We start from the raw sequence: 24,613 nt of genomic DNA on the forward strand, positions 1-24,613 counted from the left end.
CTTCGCTTCAAAATGTGATTTCGCTTCAAAATGAGTATCTGTTGTGTATATTGAACTTACGGAAAAACACTATGAACGTATCAACCAACCTCCACTACTGGCCATTAAAACTGCTACACCAAAAATATGACGGCTACAGGCGCGAAATTTAACAGACAGGAAGAAGACTCTTTTCAGAGCATTCACACAAGGTTGGCGCCGGTGGCGACACCTACAACGTGCTGACATGAGGAAAGTTTCCAACCGATTTCTCATACACAAACAGCAGTTGACCGGCGTTGCCTGGTGAAACGTTGTTGTGATGCCTCGTGTAAGGAGGAGAAATGCGAACCATCACGTTTCCGACTTTGATAAAGGTCAGATTGTAGCCTATCGCGATTGCGGTTTACCGTATCGCGACATTGCTGCTCGCGTTGGTCGAGATCCAATGACTGTTAGCACAATATGGAATCGGTGGGTTCAGGAGGGCAATACGGAACGCCGTGCTGGATCCCAACGGCCTCGCATCCTTAGCAGTCTAGATGACAGGCATCTTACCCGCATGGCTGTAACGGATCGTGCAGCCACGTCTCGATCCCTGAGTCAACAGATGGGGACGTTTGCAAGACAACAACCATCTGCACGAACAGTTCTACGACGTTTGCAGCAGCATGGACTATCAGCTCGGAGACTATGGCTGCGGTTACCCTTGACGCTGCATCACAGACAGGAGCGCCTGCGATGGTGTACTCAATGACGACGAACCTGGGTGCACGAATGGCAAAACGTCTTTTTTTGGGATGAATCCAGGTTCTGTTTACAGCATCATGATGGTCGCATCCTTGTTTGGCAACATCGCGGTGAACGCACATTGGAAGCGTGTATTCGCCATCGCCATATTGGCGTATCACCCGGCGTGATAGTATGAGGTGCCATCGGTTACACGTCTCGGTCACCTCTTGTTCACGCTGACGGCACTTTGAACAGTGGAAGTTACATTTCAGATGTGTTACGACCCGTAGCTCTACCCTTCATTTGATCCCTGCGAAACCCTACATTTCAGCAGGATAATGCACGACCGCGTGTTGCAGATGCTGTACGGGCCTTTCTGGATACAGAAAACGTTCAACTGCTACCCTGGCCAGCACATTCTCCAGATCTCTCACCAACTGAAAACGTCTGGTCAATGGTGGCCGAGCAACTGGCTCGTCACAATACGCCAGTCACTACTCTTGATGAACTGTGGTATCGTGTTGAAGCTGCCTGGGCAGCTGTACCTTTACACGCCGTTTGACTCAATGCCCAGGCGTATCAAGGCCGTTATTAGGCCAGAGGTGGTTGTTCTGGGTACTGATTTCCCAGGATCTATGCACCCAAATAGCGTGAAAACTTAATCACGTGTCAGTACTAGTATAATATATTTGTCCAATGAATACCCGTTTATCATCTGCATTTCTTCTTGGTGTAGCAATTTTAATGGCCAGTAGTGTAATATTCATTCCTGTTGCACCATCTGAAGATCGTCATTCTGAGACAGAACCCGGGATGACTGTGTCACAAGAAGTGACTGTGTAAAACAAAAACAGAGCCTTATAAAGTGTTGATGTTAAAATTTCCTAATCTCTGACCATTTGCGTTCTGGAAATCAGTATACTGCTGCTCTTTTTTTTCAGTCAAAAGTGGTTGTTCATTCCAGTAGAGGTTCGCAATAGATATTCACAATAAATGTGCTGCTTTTGCTGTACAGTGTCGACGCTGTAGCGATAGGCGTAACACAGACGGCTCCGCCCCCCTGCGGTGGTTCGGAGACGGCGCACTGGAGAGCGAGCTTTGCTGCCGCCGCCTCGTTGCAGGGCTTTGTATGCCCGCCAGAGGAATGCGTAGGCTGCGACAACTGGTCTCCGCACCGACGCACGAACGCACGCACGCACGCGGTGTAAAGTTACAAAGTTACTCCCTCGCAAGCTGCCGCCTCCTCTCTTAACAGGGTGGAAACATTCCTGCAGCAAGCACGGGTGGCATTTAGATTGCGGTTTCCCGTTAAAAACATTGTTTGTTATGCTCCCTAACAAGCTCCGCTTTAGGCCGCCGCGGGAGCCGGCGCGGGGTGGCTTCCTCCGAGGGGGGCCGCGCCGGAAAGAGTAAACGGATTTCCGGGAACACAGCACGCCCGCCGGCAACAGAGCGGCGGAAGCTCTTCTCGGCAGTCGAGTCGGTAAGTGCAGTCGCAGGTGAAAAGTCGTGCGAACTGCCAGGCATTGCTAACGGAAAATTAGAAAACTATGGCGCGATGTGTAGTTCTCGGCCGGCCGATGTGGCCGAGCGGTTCTAGGCGCTACAGTCTGGAACTGCGAGACCGCTACGGTCGCAGGTTCGAATCCTGCCTCGGGCATGGATGTGTGTGATGTCCTTAGGTTAGTTAGCTTTAAGTAGTTCTAAGTTCTAGGAGACTGATGACCTCAGCAGTTAAGTCCCATAGTGCTCAGAGCCATTTGAACCATTTTTTTGCAGTTCTCGTACAGTTTCGGTAACATACAGGCAAAAGGTAGAAAGGACGGATCAATCAAGCTCGTGAGTGACTGAGAAATGTTGTTGCCTTGATGATCGTCAGATCATATCTTTTTATAGAACAAGGGAGTTGGCAGCTGTTCCACATGCAGTGGATAGGCAAAATAGTGCGAACAGTGATACGGATGGTTGTATTTGAGGGTCAACAATGCAGGAAAGGCACGTGTTACGCTGGACCGTGCGTGTTCAGTACGGACTAGGCATCAGTGCAGGTTGTTTACGAGTAGCACACACTTCGTATTTACAGTCAGAGGACGAGGTCGACGTGCAACTCAAGACCTAACAGAGCTCCAAAGAGAGTAGATTGTGGGCACCCGAATGTTTCAAGAGCAACTGTTTCACCTCATGGCAGGCTACACAAAACATGGAAAGACATCACCATCAAACGTTATAGTGGGCGCAAATCAAAACTGACGGTAACACGAATTGTGTCAAAATTACGACGGCTTAAGTGAGTGCAGAGCTCAAAACCCATCTTCGATACCCCGTATCTATCGACAGTCTGCCTAAAGTGAATATTCATGAACGAGCTGCTATACTAAAAGTAATAGTAACGACAGCCAACGCAAAGAAGCGTAAAACATGGTGTCTGGAGCATAAATCCTGGACGGCTGACCAGTGGAAACATTTCATATGGCCCGAGGAGTCAACGTTTTTGTTATTTCCAACATAGAGCCGAGTTTACGTCTGGAGAACGCCAAAAGAAGTCTACAGTCCTGATTGCTTGATTCCAACGGGTAAGCATGGGAGTGGAAGTGTGATGGTGTGGGCAGGCATATCACTGTATTCTGCTGGTCCAATCATTACTCTCAAAGGCCTTGTTATAGACAACGATTATGTGAAAATTTTAGGTGATCAGGTGCACCCCATGACTCAAATGTTGTTCCCTATCAATGATGGCATATTTCAGGACGATAATGCATCCATTCACGCAGCCAGGACAGTACAATCGTGGTATGAGGAGCATGCAACTGAACTGCAGCGTCTTCCTTGGCCAGAACATTATCGAACCCTTGTGCGGTTCTATGTGCTTCAGCCCGGAACCACGCGGCTGCTACGGTCGCAAGTTCGAATCCTGCCTTGGGCATGGATGTGTATGATGTCCTTAGGTTAGTTAGGTTTAAGTAGTCCTACGTTCAGGGGACTGATGACCTCAGATGTTAAGTCCCATAGTGCTTAGAGCCATTTGAACCATTTTTTTAACCCTTGTAGGCAGTATTGACGCATACTTCGGAGCAGATTTCCACCTCCCTAGTCACTACAGGAGTTAGAAGAGGTTCTGATCGAAGAGTGGCATAACATTGTACTGGAGACTATACAATCATTATATGCCAGTATTCCAAGAAGAATCGCAGCTGTATTACGGGCAAATGGGGCCCCAACCCTTATTAATAAACCATTCAGAAGTAAGTACAGGTGTTCACAGTATTTTGCGTATCCTCTGTATCATGTCTGTACAGATTATTAATATAAAGTGTAGTAAACGTTCTCAGTAACATTTGAAGAGTAATTTGTGCTGTATTGTCGAATTCTACAAACGTAACGTGAACCTTCTTTCTCATTTTTATTCTAATATACACAGTGTCCTTGAGGGAAGTCAGCTTCCTGTGTAGGCTTTATTTTGAAGTAACCACTTTATTTCATATTTAGCAGTTAGCTAATTTCGCCTCCCTGAGCTTTACTTAGACACAGTGAAAAATATATTATGCCTATTACATATTATACTCCACACACCTGTACGGTGGATGTAACATGTGATGGCGTCCGTAATAAGGGTTTCTAAAAATAAAAAAATAAAAATAGTTCAAATGGCTCTGAGCACTATGGGACTTAACATCTGTGGTCATCAGTCCCCTAGAACTTAGAACTACTTAAATCTAATTAACCTAAGGACATCACACACATCCATGCCCGAGGCAGGATTCGAACCTGCGACCGTAGCGGTCACACGGTTCCAGACTGAAGCGCCTAGAACCGCTCGGCCACACCGGCCGGCAATAAGGGTTTCTCACAACCACAGTGGTTACGGGCTCAACAGTCTCAGACGAAAAATTCTTACATAGAAGGGTCAGTAAAATCAAAACGAGGCAGATGGGAAAAACCGTAGGCAAACTGTTCACTTTTTTTCGACACTAATCGCCATAACAGTTAATACATTTATCCAATATGAGACAAGGCAGTCAAAATCGTCACGGAAAAACCTCTGAGGTTGTCTACGGAGACACAATTGTGTCCAGGTATGCAGCTCTCCGTTCCAAGCATATAGACGGCCACGAATGTCTTTCTTCAGCTCTCCAAAAATACGGAAATCGCATGGAAACAGATTGGGACTGTATCGAGGTTGTGTAAGGGGTCCCACATGTTGCCAAGATCGTTTCGGTTACGTTGCAAAAGTTTCGCTGCTAAGCTCGGGTCCCACGGGTTGCCAAGGTTGTTTCGAATACATTGCAGAAGTTTCGCTGGTAAGCCGTTACACGTCCTCCATACAGTCCCGATTTCTCTCCATGTTTTTGGTGCCCCGAAGAAAGACATTCCTGGCCACCGACTTGTTTCGTAGGCAACCACAAACATTTTTCCCTGAAGGCAGCCACTGTCTTTTCTCACAGTGGAATAAATCTATTAACAGTTCTGGCGATTACTTTTACAAACAAAAACAATTTGCCTACCTATTTCCATATGTTTCTTTTTCATTTGACCGTTCCTCATAAAAATGAATAAATACGACCATTATATGGGTTTTGTCACTGTGATATCATACGGCACATTAAAATAAGTTAATGTAGCTACACTCCCTGCTTAAAAAGGTGATTTTTTGAGTCATCAGTCTTCTGACTGGTTTGATGCGGCCCACCAAGACTTCCTCTCTTGTGCCAACCTCTTCATCTCAGAGCAGCAGTTGCAACCTACATCCTCAATTATTTGCTGGCTGTACTCCATTCTCTATCTTCCTCTACACTTTTTGTCCTTTACAGCTCCCTGTAGTACCATCTAATTCATTATCTGATGCTTTAACAGATGTCCTATCATCGTGGTCGGCCGCGGTGGCCGAGCGGTTCTGGGCGCTTCAGTGCGGAACCGCGCGACTGCTACGGTCGCAGGTTCGAATCCTGCATCGGGCATGGGTGAGTGTGATGTCCTTAGGTTGGTTAGGTTTAAGCAGTTCTAAGTTCTAGGGGACTGATGACCTCAGATGTTAAGTCCCATTGTGCTGAGAGCCATTTGAGCCATCCTACCATCCTGTCTCTTCTCCTTTCAATGTTTCCCACATATTCATTTCCTCTCCGATTCTGCGTAGAACCTCCTCATTCTTTGCCTTGTCACGCCACCTAATTTTCAGAATTCGTCTTTAGCACCACATCTCAAATGCTTCGATTCTCTTCTGTTCCGGTTTTCCCATAGTCCATGTTTCACTATCATACACCGCTGGTCTCCAGTAGTACATTCTCAGAAATTTCCTCTTCAAATTTAGGCCTATGTTTGATACTAGCAGACTTCTCTTGGCCAGAAATGACCTTTTTGCCGCTAGTCTGCTTTTGATCTTTTCCTTGCTCCGCCCGTCATTGGTTATTTTGCTGCCTAGGTAGCAGAATTCCTTAACTTCATCTACTTCGTGACCATCAGTCTTGATGTTAAGTTTCTCTCTGTTCTCATTTGTGCTACTTCTCATTACTTTCGTCTTTATTCAATTTACTTTCGCTCCATACTCTGTACTCAATAGATGGTTCATTCCATTCAGCAAATGACGCAATTGTTCTTCACTTTCACTCCGGATAGCAATGTCATCAGCGATTCATTGATATCCTTTCACCCTGAATTTTAATTCCACTCCTGAATCTTTCTTTTATATGCATCATTGTCCCTTCGATGTACAGGCTGTACAGTAGGGGCGAAAGACTACATACCTGTCTTACACCCTTTTAATCCGAGCACTTCCTCCTTAGTCGTCCACTCTTATTATCCCCTGTTGGCTCTTGTACATATTGTATATTATCCGTCTCTCCTTATAGCTTACCCCTATTTTTCTCAGAATTTCGAACATCTTGCACTATTTTATTTTGTAGAACGCTTTTTCCAGGTCGACAAATTCTGTGAACTTGGCTTGATTTTTCTTTAGCCTTACTTCCACCACCAATCGCAACGTCAGAGTTGCCTCTCTGGTACCTTTACCTTTCCTAAAGCCAAACTGATCGTCATCCAACACATCCTCAATTTTTTCCCATTCTTCAGTATATTATTCTTGTCAGAAACTTGGATGCATGAGCTGTTAAGCTGATTGTGCTTAATTCTCGTACTTGTCAGCTCTTGCAGTCGTCGGAATTGTGTGCATGATGTTTTTGCGAAAGTCAGATGGTATGTTGCCAGAGGAATGGTCGGTACCTTAGTACATTCCAACTGCGAGTCTGTAAACTGAAAGCTAAGAGTTTCCAGTACGGACGCTTGCATCTTGGCACGTGAAGGACACAGAGATGCGGTGTACTCGTTTGAGGCAACCCTTTTAGCAACTGATAATTTTAAAGGGGCCTAATTGTGGGTCTCAGTTGGGTCGGCTGGGAAGATCGTCCCATCTCCAGATTTGTGGAGCATGCTGATGTGACACTGGCCCGACGTTGGACTGCATGGGAACGAGACGGCATGAATACTTTGCATGAATACTTTTCGTCAAGGTTGCAGTCGACTTATCTGACCACTGTAAGGTAGAATCGCTATACCGCGCAACTGGCACATCGTAACTCCTTCACATATGCGCCTGCCATCCGAGAACATGTAATGGACTCCTTGGAACAGTCTGTCTCATCCCGCACCTGTAGGTCGCTGACGGAATAGAGAATCACCGTCCCATGCGTAGGCTGCCGTAAACACCCCGACAGAAACGGCTGCGTCTGGAGCGATACCGTGACCAGGATGCATGGACTACTGATGAAAGGCGTCGCATTGTGTTCAGCGATGAATCACAGTTCTGCACTACCCTGCGACCAACGTCGGCGAGTATGACGGCGACCTATGGAAATGTACCATTTCTCTAATAATTTGGAGGGAAACAACGTTGTTACTCCTGGGGTATGCGGATCCGTCGGGTATGACTTCAGGTCACGGCTGTTCCTCACAGATTGAACTCTGACGGCTCAACGGTGCGTCACGGCCAGTCAGTTACTTCTAATGTGATGGTATCGTGGTGCCATTTTTGAACAGGACAACGCTCGTCTGTACATGGCACGAGTCTCTACAAACTATCTCCGTGATGTTGAGGTACACCAGTGGCCATTAAGATGCCCATATCAGTCCACAGTGGAACATGTATGAGAACAGTTCGGACGTGAACTTCGTCCCATTGCCGTTATCCAGAATATGAAGGGCTCCGATCCAGAGTAAAGTATCAAGGACCATTTACAACAGTTGCGGGGAGGATACTTTATGACTCCTTTCTCAACCGAATCAGTGTATGCATGCAGGCCAGAGGGGGGGGGGGGGGGGGGGTGCAACGTCATACTGATTACCGCGCTCATATTGCCAAATTCTTTGTAAAGTTGGCACGATTTTGTAACTACTAAAATAACATCATATAACTTCTCAGCCCGTGAAATTTCATTTTGTTTCCTTTTCCCCTTCTGGGTACCTCACTTTTTTAAAAATAAGAATGTACTGGCTTGGTCAGCGTCTTAAAATCAGGTTACTTTTATTCCCCTTTATATGTTTATTCATGTCACATATATATCGCCTGTAACTACCATAATGGTGCGAAACTTTTATTAGGGACGCCATTAATGCTGCTTCTGCCACACATATGTGTGGAATATATCACGCTACATGCAGTACATTTTTTTGTCTGTGATGTAGCTTGATAATGCCCAAAGGGGCGAAATTAGGTAATTAAGAAATACGACATAACGCGTTATTTCAAAATAAAATAAAAAATCTCACTCGTGAAAATGACTTCCTTCAAGAAGTTCAATACGGCTTTGAAGCCACACTTACGAAAGGTTAACATATATACTCTATTTCACAAGACCATATCTGTAAGGTGTCAGGCAAATCCAACACCTTCCATGAAAACCCTGACATGTTAAGCAAATCCAGTAGTATGTCCCGTAACTCCGAATTAATCGTGACATTAAATTAAATTAACGAGTGAGCAAATGGAACCACAGACTAACACAAGAATGCCTAAATGCATTTCATACCTTCCCACCGTGAGACAGACGCAGTTCCGAGGGGAGAAACGAGAACAGAAGCCGAGAGCAGAACCGTGTTAAGCTAGAAGGCCCTACGATAAGGGACGGACACCCACGTTCCCCGCTAACCACCAGGACCACCCCCCAGCCCATGTTAAAAGCTAGAGCCCTCCAGAAGAACAGTATAGATCTTACGATAACACAAAAAGGGCCACACCAGCCGCAAGTATTAGCGTGAGACTTTTTCGCGTATCTGTTACGTTGCAAACGTTAAAAACATTGCCCCACCACGAAAAGTAACCGCCAGGACTACCCCCCAGCCCATGTTGAAAGATAGAGCCCTCCAGAAGAACGGTATAGATCTTACAATAACACTAAAAGGGCCACACCAGCTGCAAGTTTTAGCGTGATGCTCAGGGATTAGATTAGGAAATGAGACGCTAATAGTAGGAAATGAGTTTTGCTATTTGGGGAGCAAAATAACTGATGATGGTCGAAGTAGAGAGGATATAAAATGTAGACTGGCAATGGCAAGGAAAGCGTTTCTGAAGAAGAGAAATTTGTTACCATCGAGTACAGATCTAAGTGCCAGGAAGTCAGGAAGTCGTTTCTGAAAGTATTTGTATGGAGGGTAGCCATGTATGGAAGTGAAACGTAGACGATAAATAGTTTAGACAAGAAGAGAATATAAGCTTTCGAAATGTGGTGCTACAGAATAATGCTGAAGATAAAAAAAAAATGGCTCTGAGCACTATGGGACTTAAATTTCTGAGGTCATCAGTCCCCTAGAACTTAGAACTAACCAACCTAAGGACATCACACATCCATGCCCGAGGCAGGATTCGAACCTGCGACCGTAGCGGTCGTGCGGTTCCAGACTGAAGCGCCTAGAACCGCTCGACCACACCGCCGGCGCTGAAGATCAGATTGGTAGATCACATAACTAATGAGGAGGTATTGAATAGAATTGAAGAGAAGAGAATTTTGTGGCACAACGTGACTAGAAGAAGGGATCGGTTGGTAGGGCATATTCTGAGGCATCAAGGGCTCACCAATTTAGTATTGGAGGGCAGCGTGGAGGGTAAAAATCGTAGAGGGAGACCAAGAGATGAATACACTAAACAGATTCAGAAGGATGTAGGTTGCAGTAGGTACTGGGAGATGAAGAAGCTTGCACAGGACAGAGTAGCATGGAGAGCTGCATCAAACCAGCCTCTGGAGTGAAGACCACGACAACAATAAAATTGTTCTTCGTTTTGTAGTAAATGTTAGCATATACCCGTCTCCGTACATCGACTGTGGCTTCCCTTATAGCAGAGGTAATCCTTCAGCGTCCTCTGGTGCTTGCAGTACACATTCTCCTTAAGGTAGCCACACAAAGAGCAGTCTGGGGAAGTCAGCTCTGGTAAGCGTAAGGGCTACATATTTCTGGAGATTAATGTTCCACCGAAGAACTCACGAAGCATCGTCATCGTTTCGTACGAAGTATGTGACGTTTCACCGCCTTGTAGAAACCAGCAGTAACGTTCATTCACTTCAGGCATGGCTATAAATTGATTTGTGATGTGTGCATAAACAGCTGATGTAATAGTTGTGTTAAAAAATGTTGCTCCAACAATTCCCTGCCTAGGTGTGGTACACCATACTCCAATTTTTTGTGGGTGAAGATGAGTCTCAAGTAATGTGTGAGGATTATTGGCAGCTCAAGTGCGAGTATTTTGGCTGTTGATGTATCCATTTAAGTGGAGCCATACTTCATCAATGACAAACGTATTGTTCGGCTTATTATTAAGATAATTAAGAGATGTGTTACGACCCGTGGCTCTGCCCTTCATTCGACCCCCGCGAAACCCTACATTTCAGCAGGATAATGCACGACCGCATGTTACAGGTCCTGTACTGGCCTTTCTGGATACAGAAAATGTGCGACTGCTGCCCTGGCCAGCACATTCTCCAGATGTCTCACCAATTGAAAACATCTGCTCAATGGTGGCTGAGCAACCGGCTCGTCACAATACGCCAGTCACTAATCTTGATGAACTGTGGTATCGTGTTGGAGCTACATGGGCAGCTGTACCTGTACACGCCATCCAAGCTCTGTTTGACTCAATGCCCAGGAGTATCAGGGCCGTTATTACGGCCAGAGGTGGTTGTTCTGGGTACTGATTTCTCAGGATGTATGCACCCAAATTGCGTGAAAATGTAATCACATGTCAGTTGTAGTATAATATATTTGTCCAATGAATAACCGTTTATCATCTGCATTTCTTCTTGGTGTAGCAATTTTAATGGCCAGTAGTGTAATTTAGTTTGATGACAAACACAAGAAATCATTCTGGTTTAAGCGGTGCAGAAAGTTTCATTTTAGAATAAAGGGGTTAATTACGCCCAGGTTGTAAACTACTCAGATAGTATGTGTCATTTCTCTCATTCGTAACGCTAGTTGGTGTACTTGGAGCTTACTCCCTGAACACCGATTCTCCCACCTCAGCACTCCATGAACAAGAGAGAGGTCCCTTCCTGTGCTCTCCACTCATTACTCTAAAACCAGTAAAGGTTAAGTGTGCGCAGTTTATGTTGTCACAGTGTTCAGTGGGAACAGCATGGCCAGCCCTGAGGCAGAGCGTATCGTCCTTTGCCGGCTGCAGCGTGCCACAAGCACTTAATTTCCCGCCGATAAATGTAATCTTTGGTGTCTAAGCTGACCGCCACAGAGCCACGCAGAAGAAGTGCAGCCTGCCATCTGGGAGGGCAGTGCGTCCGTCCAAACAGGATTAACATCCCCTCGTCCCCCACGCGGCCACAGGCCGAGGTGATAGGCGCCGGTCGGTTCTTTGAAGCGCTATACGCACGCCGCTGCGCGTAAGAGGATTACGCCGCTGGTCCCGCACATAATCCTTATTACCGAGGCTGCCATCTCGGCTAGGAGGCCTTGTGAATCATGTCATTTGCGTAAACGAGTTTCCTCCCGCTGATGACTCGCGCATTTCCATTACGAAAAGATCGCCATCGCTGCGGAAGAGTATTGAGAGAGCTGCATTGTTGCTTATTGGTAAAGAGAATCAGTTTATAGCAGAAATGTCGCCTACCATTCACAGTAATTTCTATTCTGCTGCCACATGGCCCATTCACCAGCTGCGACCGGTTCTGTGGTACGATGTGCACATACTTAGCGACCCATTTATTCGCTCATTTCAGCATTATAATTTGTGACAAAGCTGATCTCGATATCAAATAACCCTTCATCTATTGTTTGCTTGTTTCCCATGATATCAAGCTCATTCCACTCAGTAAAGAAGTAAAACGTGCACTGTGATTCACACAAGTATTTCTACCATTACGCACCGATATTCATTTGATGAATGCGTAGGACAGTACGTCTTAGCTCACTGTCGCCGGAAAACGTTTTGTTTCACACAATTAACAAAATGTTTGAAGAGTAATTTTGTGTTCCCAGTGTAGAGGTATTTTAATGTCAAAAATATTTACCGACGAAGACAGAAAGTGACACAACCGCTGTAGCCGAAGTCACTAACATGCACTTCAGCGGTGGCTCTCTACGTCAAGCAGCTGCTCCGAATCCTGCTGGTGGGAGAAATTTTCACCACCTCTAGTATTTGACTAGTAAGGGGAGGAAGATGTTAAGTCCCTAATTAACAGACTTTGCACCAGTGTTCTAGATTAAACTGCAACTCTCTCCACAGCGTCACATGAACTGGTGGCATGTAATGCTGTCAATGGTAATCCGTCCGTCAGATAGGGACGTTATCGGAGGAAGACAACGACAAACCACCTCAACTATGGCTTGTTCAGGACAGTAATGTGGGATTCCCATGCCGGCACCCAACATTCATTTATTGGTATGTGACTTTCAACAGCAAGTGAGTAAGGCTACTTACTTTCCGCGACATACTGTTTATTGGTATTTGTCACTTGCTATTTGAAATGTTGAATACTTCCTAAAATATTTCCCGCACTCTTTCTTCCTCTCTTTCTTTCTTTCTTTCACTTATAACCTTTCATATATTATCACATTTTAAAACAGTACGACCAATGTATTGTAGTGTTTCAGTGTCCTATAGATTGATTTTTTGTTGTTGTTAATAGTTTTCATCGCTGTCTTTCTTTTCATCTTCTTTCCAATCCACTAATTAGTACAATTTCATCAAAATACTTTATTTTGATCATGACGAAGAGCTTGAAAGTATGTCTGGTGAGATAAAAGAAATTATTCAGTTCGTTAAGGGTGACGATTACTTAATTTTGTCGGAGGACTGGAACTCGATAGTGGGAAAAGAAGAGAAGAAAAGATAGCTGGAGAAAATAAACTGGGAGGAAGGAATGAAACGAGAAGCTGCCTTGTAGAATTTCGCAACAACTTTGTATACGTGTAATACACCTATTCACGCAGGAAGGTTTCCGATTTATTACGTAATCTCTTGATTTGTAAACCAGATTTTAAACTGTAAAACGTTTTCTAACGCATATGTGGACTCTCAGCACAATTAATTCATAATGAAATGCAGATTAAAAGTGAGGCAATTAATGTGATGGGGTCTAAATAAACTGAATGAACCTGAGGGGTTGTTGAGAGTTTCATAGGGATCGTTAGTCAGCGATTTAATAAAACACTGGGAAATGCGTGCAATAGGAGACGAGCGCTATAGATATCCTTGGATAACAGAATATCTATTGAAATTAATCGACGAAATGAGAAAATATTACAATACTGCAAATGAAGCAAGCAATAGGAAAGATTAATAATAAAATGAGAAAGACAGGAAGCGCAAAATTACAAAACAGACATCGCTAGAGGAGAAATGTAAAGTTGTAGAAGCGTGCATGACTATTAGAAAGGTAGATGAAGCCAATACAAAAATTAAAGAAACATTTAGAGAAAAGGGAAGCAGCCACATGAAATATCAAAGGCTGAAATGTTCAGATGTACTAAGCAGAGAAGGGAATTAATGTGGAAGGAATACACAGAAGCGCTATACAAAGCAAATAGTTTTTTTACACATATTTCACTTCCTAACTCAGGAGAGTTTGGTGGGTTGTTGCAGAACTACATATTCTTTTCTTTTCAGCCAATATCCCAGTAGGCAGGGAGAAGGGTAAAGGGGGTTTCCAGTATGTATACAACGAGAAAGCAGTAGAGAAAGCTAAGGAAAAATTTGAAAAGGGAGCTACAGTTCAGGGAGAAAAATACTTCGAAGTTAACCTACGACAGCGTAATCCTGCCAGAGGCGGCAAACGATTTGGAAGCTCACTTGAGGAGAATGGATAGTATCTTGAAAAGATGCTATTAACTGAACATGAACAAAAATAATAGAAAGATTAATGGAGTGAACACAAATTAGGTGAGGCCGAGGAAATTACATTAGCAAATGAGACTAAAGCAGTTGGCGAGAATTGATATTTAGACAACTACATAACAGACGATCAAGCAGAGAGGACATAAAACGCAAAGTGGAACCATCAGAAAAGCGATTCCGAAAAAGAGACATTTTAACATCTAATATAAATTTTATAGTTAGAAAGTATTTCCTGGAAGAATTTATCTGGAATGCAGCCTTGTAGCGAAGTGAAACCTGGCCGATCGGCAGTACAGAGCACAAAAGATTTTGAAATGTGGTGCTACACAAGATTGCTGAGATTATGTAATGAAGAGGTACTGACTCGAAATGGGGAGGAAAGAAATTTATTGCACAACTTGACTAAAAGAAGAGTTCATTTATATCACACATCCTCAGGCGTCATGGAAGAAATCGGCAGTTTGGTAATTAAGGGCTGGGACTGATGAGCTTAGCAGTTAAGTCCCATAAGATTTCACATACATTTTCACAAATAAGGGCTACCGGGAGGGGGGGAGGCAGAGGGGGCAAGGGGATTGTAGACGGAGGCTTGATTACAGCAAACAGGCTCAAATGGAGGTAGGGTGTAGCAGTCATGCAGAAGTGAGAAGGCTATGACAGGGAAGACTAGCGTGGAGAACTGCATTAAACCAGTCTTCGGACCGAAGACCACAACAACAATTTTAATTTATTTACTTCACAGATTTTTTTTCCATTTTTCTTGCACCGACATATTACATCATCGACGATTCAATATCGAGTGCTGGATAAAATCCTTCTCCAAACTTCCCTGTGCGCAACTATTTCGAACTACATGCATCCACATTGCTCCTGAGAATATTGTAATGGCAGGGTGATTCAGGTAAGTCAGAACCATAAATATTTACGCAGTTTGTTTCAGAAGTAATAATTGTCTCTCTGGGTAGATTGTCAGATTGTTGTTCATAGCGATGACCTTGGGAAACGTTGTGTAGTAATGCATTATTCCCCCCGCACTGGCGCTTGTGTCGCTGATGTTAAAAGGTGGCGGCTACTAAGTCCCCCACCATGCTCAAGCAAAAGTACAGGTTCGGATAATTAGAAGCTTCCTTCGCGGTAAAATTTTGCAAGCGGCGCGTTGAGCTTTTTCACGAGAAGTTCCCTTATGTCCGTATTTCACGAAAAACAACAGTTTATGACAACGTGTTTTAGTGTACTGTACACTTATGAAAGAAAGCGTTCGTTAACTCTGTAATCTTCACCGAATTGCTTGCGAAACAAAGAAAAGTCTGGCTACAGTTGCCGAGAAAAAGCTTTATCTTAAAAGCATTGTCATTAGAGTAATGCGTTTCACGATAAATAGGAAGTGTTAATGAAAGCTCTCGAAGCCTTCAGCCTCACGTGTTAAAGCCATAATTTCAGGAGCATATTCAACAGTCTCTGCTGCCATCTCTCGGTAAATCAATTCGTCAGTAGTCCCAACAGCTTGGAGCATCTTATTCAACCTGCCACAGAGCCACAAAACGTCTGAGGTTGCGGTCATAGCGAGTTCGAGTAGTTCAAGAACTGTGTCCTTTGGATTCAGAAAAGTGTGTCGCCTACCGTCAGTGGTTTAAGAGACCCGCTCTTAATTATCTTAATAATAAGCCGAACAATACGTTTGTCATTGATGAAGTATGGTTCCACTTAATGGATACATCAACAGCCAAAACACTCGCACTTGAGCTGCCACTGTTCAAAGTGCCGTCAATGTGAGCAAGAGGTGACCGTGACGTGTAACCAATGGCACCCCATACCACACTTCGGGTGATACGCCAGTATGGCGATGACTATTACACGCTTCCAATGTGCGTTCACCGCGATGTCGCCTAACACGGATGCGACCATCATGATGCTGTAAACAGAACCTGGATTCATCCGAAAAAATGACGTTTTGCCATTCGTGCACCCAGGTTCGTTGTTGAGTACACCATCGCAGGCGCTCCTGTCTGTGATGCAGCGTCATGGATAACCACAGCCATGGTCCCCGAGCTGATAGTACATGCTGCAGCAAACGTCGTCGAACAGTTCGTGCAGATGGTTGTTGTCTTGAAAACGTCCCCATCTGTTGACTAAGGGATAGAGAAGTGGCTGCACGGACCGTAACAGCCATGCGGATAAGATGCCTGTCATCTCGACTGCTAGTGATACGAGGCCGTTGGGATCCAGCACGGCGTTCCGTATTGCCCTCCTGAACCCACCGATACCATATTCTGCTAACAGTCATTGGATCTCGACCAACGCGAGCAGCAATATCGCGATACGATAAACCGCAATCGCGATAGGCTACAATCCGACCTTTATCATAGTCGGAAACGTGATGGTACGCATTTCTCCTCCTTACACGAGGCATCACAACAACGTTTTATCAGGCAACGCCGGTCAAATGCTGTTTGTGTATGAGAAATCTGTTGTAAACTTTCCTCATGTCAGCATGTTGTAGGTGTCGCCACCGGCGCCAACCTTGTGTGAATTCTCTGTAAAGCTAATCATTTGCATATCACAGCATCTTCCTGTCGGTTAAATTTCGCGTCTGTAGCACCTCATCTTCGTGGTGTAGCAATTTTAATGGCCAGTAGTGTACTTTTATTACTGACAAGGAAACATCCCCATCGCACCCCCCTCAGATTTAGTTATTAGTTGGCACAGGGATAGGCCTTGAAAATCTGAACACAGATCAATCGAGAAAACAGGAAGAAGTTGTGTGGAACCATGAAAAAAATAAGCAAAATGTACAAACTGAGTAGTCCATGCGCAAGGTAGGCAACATCAAGGAGAGTGTCAGCTTGCGAGCGCCGTGGTCCCGTGGTTAGCATGGGCAGCTGCGGAACGAGAGGTCCTTGGTTCAAATCTTCTCTCGAGTGAAAAGTTTAATTTTTTATTTTCAGATAATTATCAAAGTTCAGTCACTCACACATAATCAACTTCGCTCTCCAAAATTCCAGGACATGTTCAGATTTGCTTGGACATATGCAGGATTTGACGGTCTACGCACGGAAACATTTGAAAACGTAAAAAACATATGTTTTGACAGAGCACAGGGAAAACTGTGCGACTGTGAAACTGTTGCTTTCATTTGTTGCAGTTTATGTCACAAACTCTTATGTTTTCAACACTTTTTTGGGAGTGATTATCACATCCACAAGAAAACCTAAATCGGGCAAGGTAGAAGAATCTTTTTACCCATTCGTCAAGTGTGCAAGTTAGGTGGGTCGACAACATATTCCTGTCATGTGACGCACATGCCGTCACCAGTGTCGTAAAGAATATATCAGACGTGTTTTCCTGTGGAGGAATCGGTTGACCTATGACCTTGCGATCAAATGTTTTCGGTTCCTATTGGAGAGGCACGTCCTTTCGTCTACTAATCGCACGGTTTTGCGGTGCGATCGCAAAACACAGACACTAAACTTATTACAGTGAATAGAGACGTCAACGAATGAACGGACAGATCGTAACTTTGCGAAAATAAAGAAAGTAAAATTTTCACTAGAGGGAGGACTCGAACGAAGGACCTCTCGCTGCGGAGTTGCTCACCACGGCGCTCCTGAGCTCGGATTATCCTTGATATTGCCTATCTTGCACATGCACTACTCAGTTTGTATAATTTGCTTATTTTTTCGTAGTTCCACACAACTTCTTCCTGTTTTCTCGATTGATCTGTGTTCAGTTTTTCAAGGCCTATCCATTGTGTCAATTTATAACTAAATTTGAGGGGGGTGCGATGGGGAGGCTCCCTTGTGAGGTCTGTAGTATTGATTATTTAAGTTACCAATAAAAACTTTTTTATCGATTACTAACATTAATGTGTTAAAATATGCGATGGGGGTTACAGGTTCCCCACATAGTGCACTCACTGCACACAAACACTAAGGTCACAGAAGTCATGGGGTACCTCTTAACATCGGGTCGGACCTCTTTTGTCCGGCGTAGTGCAGAAACTCAGCGTGGCTCCCACTCAACAAGTCGTCGGAAGACACCTGCAGATGTATTGAGCCCTGCTGCCTCTATACCCGTCCATAATTGCAAAAGAGCTACCGGCGCCAGATTTTGTGCACGTCCTGACCTCTCGATTACTTTAATAAACATTCGACGGCATTGATCATTGATGTCAGGCGATCTGGGTGGCCAGATGTTTCGCTCGTGTTCTTCAAACCAATCTCAAACAATTTTTGCCTGGTGACATGGCACATTGTCATCTATAAAAAATCCGTCGTTGTAGTCCATGAATCTACATCTACATCTACATCTACATCTACATGGATACTCTGAAAATCACATTTAAGTGCCTGGCAGAGGGTTCATCGAATCACCTTCACAATTCTCTATTATTCCAATCTCGTATACCGAGCTCTGATTTCCCTTGTTTTAAGTTTGTGATCGTTCCTCCCTATGTAAGTCGGTGACAACAAAATATTTTCGCATTCGGAGGAGAAAGTTGGTGATCGGAATTTCGTGAGAAGATTCCGTCGCAACGAAAAACGCCTTTCTTTTAATGATGTCCATCCCAAATCCTATATCATTTCTGTGACATTCCCTCCCATATTTCGCGATGATACAAAACGTGATGCCTTTCTTTGAACTTTTTCGATGTACTCAGTTAGTCCTATCTGGTAAGGATCCCACATCGCGCAACAGTATTCTAAATGAGGACGGACAAGCGTAGTGTAGGCAGTCTCCTTAGTAGGTCTATTACATTTTCTAAGTGTCCTGCCAATGAAACGCAGTCTTTGGTTAGCCTTCCCTACAACATTTTATACCTATATGTTCCTTCTAATTTCAATTGTTCGTAATTGTAATTCCTAGGTATTTAGTTGAATTTACGGCTTTTAGGTTAGACTGATTTATCGTGTAACTGAAGTTTAACGTGTTCTTTTTAGTACTCATGTATATGACCTCACACTTTTAGTTATTTTTGTCGGCCGCAGTGGCCGTGCGGTTAAAGGCGCTGCAGTCTGGAACCGCAAGACCGCTACGGTCGCAGGTTCGAATCCTGCCTCGGGCATGGATGTTTGTGCTGTCCTTAGGTTAGTTAGGTTTAACTAGTTCTAAGTTCTAGGGGACTAATGACCTCAGCAGTTGAGTCCCATAGTGCTCAGAGCCATTTGAACCATTTTAGTTATTTAAGGTCAACTGCCACTCACTTTTCGCACCATTTCGGTATTTCTTCTGAATCGTTTTGCAGTTGTTTTGATCTTCTGATGACTTTATTAGTCGTTAACCGACAGCGTCATCTGCAAACAACCGAAGACGGTTGCTCAGATTGTCTCGCAAATCGTTTATATAAATAAGGAACAGCAAAGGGCCTATAACACTACCTTGGGGAACGCCAGAAATCACTTCTGTTTTACTCGATGACTTTCCGTCAATTACTACGAACTGTGACCTCTCTGACAGGAAATCACAGATCCAGTCACACAACTGAGACGATATTCCATAAGCACGCAATTTCACTACGAGCCGCTTGTGTGGCACAGTGTCAAAAGCCCTCCGGAAATCCAGAAATACGGAATGGATCAGAAATCCCTTGTCAATAGCACTCAGCACTTCATGTGAATAAAGAGCTAGTTGTGTTTCACAAGAACGATGTTTTCTAAACCCATGTTGACTGTATGTCAATAGGCCGTTTTCTTCGAGGTAATTCATTACGTTCGAAGACAATATATGTTCTAAAATCCTGCTGCATATCGACGTTAGCGATATGGGCCTGTTATTTAGTGGATTACTCCTACTACCTTTCTTGAATATTGCTGTGACCTGTGCAACTTTCCAGTCTTTGGGTACGGATCTTTCGTCGAGCGAACGGTTGTATATGATTGTTAAGTACGGAGCTAATGCATCAGCATACTGCGAAAGGAACCTAATTGGTATACAGTCTGGACCAGAAGACTTGCATTTATTAAGTGATTTAAGTTGCTTCACTACTCTGAGCATATTTACTTCTACGTTACTCATGTTGGAAGCTGTTGTCGACTCGAATTCTGGGATATTTACTTCGTCTTCTTTTGTGAATGGCTCCGAATGGTCTGCAAGTAGCCAAACATAACCATTTCCAGTCATCGATTGACTCAGTTGGACCAGAGGACCCTAAAAAATGGTTCAAATGGCTCTGAGCACTATGGGACTCAACTGCTGAGGTCATTAGTCCCCTAGAACTTAGAACTAGTTAAACCTAACTAACCTAAGGACATCACAAACATCCATGCCCGAGGCAGGATTCGAACCTGCGACCGCAGCGGTCTTGCGGTTCCAGACTGCAGCGCCTTTAACCGCACGGCCAGAGGACCCTAGTCCATCCCACGTGAACACTGCTGACACCATTATGGAGCCACTATCAGCTTGCACAGTTCCTTGTTGACAACTTGGGTCCATGGCTTCATGTGTTCTGCGCCACACTCGAACCCTACCATCAGCGCCAACCAACTGAAATCGGGAGTCATCTGATCAGTCGTTTAGGGTCCAACTGATGCGGTCACGAGCCCATGAGAGGTGCTGCAGACCATCTCTTGCTGTTCGCAAAGGCACTTGCGTCGTTCGTCTGCTGCCGTAGTCCGTTAACGCAAATTTCGTCGCACTGCTCTAACGGATAAGTTAGTCGTACATCTCACACTGATTTCTGCTGTTATTTCACGCGATGTTGCATCTCTTTTAGCACTGACAACTACAGGAAAACATCGCTTCTCTCGGTCGTCAAGCGAAGGACGTCGACCATTGTGTTATCAGTGGTGAGAGATAATGCCTGAAATTTGGTATTGTCGGCACACTCTTGACGCTGTGGAACGCGAGTACTGAATTCCCTAACGATTTCCGAAATGGAATGTCCCATGCGACTAGCTGCAACTACCATTCTGCGTTCAAGATTTGCTAATTCCTGTCATGTGGCCTTAGTCATGTTGGGAACCTTTCCACATGACTCACTTGAGTACAAATGAAGCTCTGCCAATGCACTGCCCTTTTATACCTTGTGTACGCGATACTACGACCATCTGTATATGTGCATATCGCTATCCCACGGCTTCTGTTACTTTAGTTACCTTAGAGCATGACGTATTGGCTCAGAGCACTATGGGACTTAACATCTAAGGCCATCGGTCCCCTAGAACTTTGAACTACTGAAACCTAACTAACCTAAGGACATCACATACATCCATACCCGAGGCCACACCGGCCGGCAGCATGACGTTTCGTTCACAGAATATGACACTTAAATTTACTTACAATAAAGTACAGCTAATGTGTATTTTTGGCTTTGTACCATACACCTATGACAGGAAAAGTGATGTATAACAAACGATATTTAGCAGTCGGCGCACGTGAAATCAGCGATTTATCCGTGTGTATTACCTCTTAATGGAGTGACCAAAGCGGCTTGCACTGTGCGTCTCTCCTAAGTTACAAGACTTAAAGCTAATATTCGTACTTGGGTGATTTTTTTCTTTTTTTTCTGGCAACCTGTTATGATTCAGTCATTACACCTTCCTAATCGGGAGAAGATTCACCCTTGAATCTTAGACACTCCTTTCTTATGAAAGTTTCGTTGGTGCGTACATAAATATGTGGGCTTCTCTATTCTGTTTATATATAAGGGGCATTCAAATGAATCCCCGGTCACTAGTGTAAAGTAAAGGTAAAGATTTTATTAACTCGAAAATGTAGTTATACACGGCACACATACTCAAAAATAGTCGCCAAAATTGTTGGCACATTTATCCCATTGCGACACTAGCCGGTCGATTTCATCCTCAAAGATGCTAGTGGGCTGCGGTCGGATTCAGGACTGGACCCAGTCACAGACTTTGTCGTCCTTTGCGAATCAATGTCCGCGAATAGCTTGTTTTAGAGGTCGAGACACATGACAGTCACACGGTGAAAGGTCGGAGCTGTATGGTAGATGTCCCAGCGTTTCCCACCGAAACTGCTACAATGTCGTCACCATTGGCTGTATGTGTGGGGGCATTCTCATGCAGGAGGATAACGCCTCTGGACAACATGCCTCGGCGTTTCGATTTGATGGCTCGTCTAAGGTTCTGTAAAGTGGCTTGATAACGCTGGGCATTGATGGTGGTTCCCTGTTCCAGGAACTCGACAGGCAGTGGCTCGTTGTGGTCAAAAAGGAAGGACATAATGACCTTCCCAGATCTGGCGTGCACGGCCTTTGATTCCTTGAACGACTCAGACTGTACTCACTGTACGCAGCCTTCATCCATCGCTACGTTTCAAGGCCTCCAATTCCCTCCGCCGTCAAAACTCGAATCACTCAGAAAGTTAACCCTGTGGGGCTATTATACAGGGTGTTACAAAAAGGTACGGCCAAACTTTCAGGAAACATTCCTCACACACAAATAAAGAAAAGATGTTATGTGGACATGTGTCCGGAAACGCTTAATTTCCATGTTAGATCTCATTTTAGTTTCGTCAGTATGTACTGTACTTCCTCGATTCACCGCCAGTTGGCCCAATTGAAGGAAGGTAATGTTGACTTCGGTGCTTGTGTTGACATGCAACTCGTGGCTCTACATTACTAGCATCAAGCACATCACTACGTAGCATCAACAGATTAGTGTTCATCACGAACGTGGTTTTGCAGTCAGTGCAACGTTTAGAAAAGCGGAGTTGGCAGATGCCCATTTGATGTATGGATTAGCACGGGGCAATAGCCGTGGCGCGGTACGTTTGTATCGAGACAGATTTCCAGAACGAAGGTGTCCCGACAGGAAGACGTTCGAAGCAATTGATCGACGTCTTAGGGAGCACGGAACATTCCAGCCTATGACTCGCGACTGGGGAAGACCTAGAACGACGAGGACACTTGCAATGGACGAGGCAATTCTTCATGCAGTTGACGATAGCCCTAATGTCAGCGTCAGAGAAGTTGCTGCTGTACAACGTAACGTTGACCGCGTCACTGTATGGAGAGTGCTACGGGAGAACCAGTTGTTTCCGTACCATGTACAGCGTGTGCAGGCACTATCAGCAGCTGATTGGTCTCCACGGGCACACTTCTGCGAATGGTTCATCCAACAATGTGTCAATCCTCATTTCAGTGCAAATGTTCTCTTTACGGATGAGGCTTCATTCCAACGTGATCAGATTGTAAATTTTCACATTCAACATGTGTGGGCTGACGAGAATCCGCACGCAGTTGTTCAATCACGTCATCAACACAGATTTTCCGTGAACGTTTGGGCAGGCATTGTTGGTGATGTATTGACTGGGCCCCATGTTCTTCCACCTACGCTCAATGGAGCACGTTATCATGATTTCATACGGGATACTCTACCTGTGCTGCTAGAACATGTGCCTTTACAAGTACGGCACAACATGTGGTTCATGCACGATGGAGCTCCTGCACATTTCAGTCATTTTGAACATTTCCTGTTACAAAGTGTTTGAAGTCACGCTGGTACGTTCTGTTGTTGTGTGTTTCCATTCCATGATTAATGTGATTTGAAGAAAAGTAATAAAATGAGCTCTAACATGGAAAGCAAGCGTTTCCGGGCACATGCCCACATAACATATTTTCTTTTTTTGTGTGTGAGGAATGTTTCCTGAAAGTTTGGCCGCACCTTTTTGTAACACCCTGTATAACATGATTCAGAATGTATGCAAAATCTAGTTTGCTGACAACATTTATTTCACCAAAACAGAGGCAGACATAAATTGTGCTAAACAAGTTATGACTGAATACCGTAAACGACTAACATGTGGGTAACGGAATCTGGATTGATCTGAGGCTGAGCAGACTTTGATTGTTCAAATCTACAGAATTTTCTCTATATAGGTGCAGCTGAGAGCAAGTGGCGGTTGAGATCTGTGCACCCTGATAAGGCCAGAGCAGCAGTAAACTCACGCCCGGTGTGGCTAAGCCATGTCTCCGCAATATCCTTTCTTTCAGGAGTGCTAGTTCTGCAAGGTTCGCATGAGAGCTTCTGTAAAGTTTGGAAGGTAGGAGACGAGGTACTGGCAGAAGTAAAGCTGTGAGTACCGGGCGTGAGTCGTGCTTCGGTAGCTCAGTTGGTAGAGCACTTGCCCGTGAAAGGCAAAGGTCCCGAGTTCGAGTCTCGGTCGGGCACACAGTTTTAATCTGCCAGGAAGTTTCAGTAAATTACCCAGTTTGCTTCGTACAGCGATGCAACTTGCAGCTGGCGAGATGGGTGCTGTGGAGATGAGAAGTGAAGCAGCGCCTGTGAATCGATCGCGGCCATGAAAGAAATGCAGAAATCTCATAGTCTAGCGATTAGGCAGACGGGTCGCTATTTACTCTCTGCCAGAGCCCTGAAATCACGGTAGATTTCAGTGTGTGACCAATTTGGCTCACTTATACAACAGAGCACACAAGGATACCAAACGTCAAGACTGGTAAACCAAAAACGAATAAGTGGCCCTTGGCAAACGAGTATTCCGAGATGTCTGAACTCACACTGTTGGTACAGTAAGAACTTCACCACAGGCTCCTTAATCTAAATTACTCACAAGTGAAATCAGTCTCAGGACAAGTCCCAAGCACCAACCACACATGCCAGA

General features: G+C 44.6%; 1 non-coding gene across 1 annotated transcript; it reads left to right on the plus strand.

The window, feature by feature from the left end:
• Positions 1-24,087: 24,087 nt before the first annotated feature.
• On the plus strand, positions 24,088-24,162 carry Trnas-uga. The gene has a single exon. It is a non-coding gene; the product is annotated as a tRNA-Ser (tRNA).
• The last annotated feature ends 451 nt before the right edge of the window (positions 24,163-24,613 follow it).

This window comes from Schistocerca piceifrons, chromosome 2 (genome assembly GCF_021461385.2).
Source record: "Schistocerca piceifrons isolate TAMUIC-IGC-003096 chromosome 2, iqSchPice1.1, whole genome shotgun sequence".
In the NCBI taxonomy this organism is placed as follows: Eukaryota; Metazoa; Arthropoda; class Insecta; order Orthoptera; family Acrididae; genus Schistocerca; species Schistocerca piceifrons.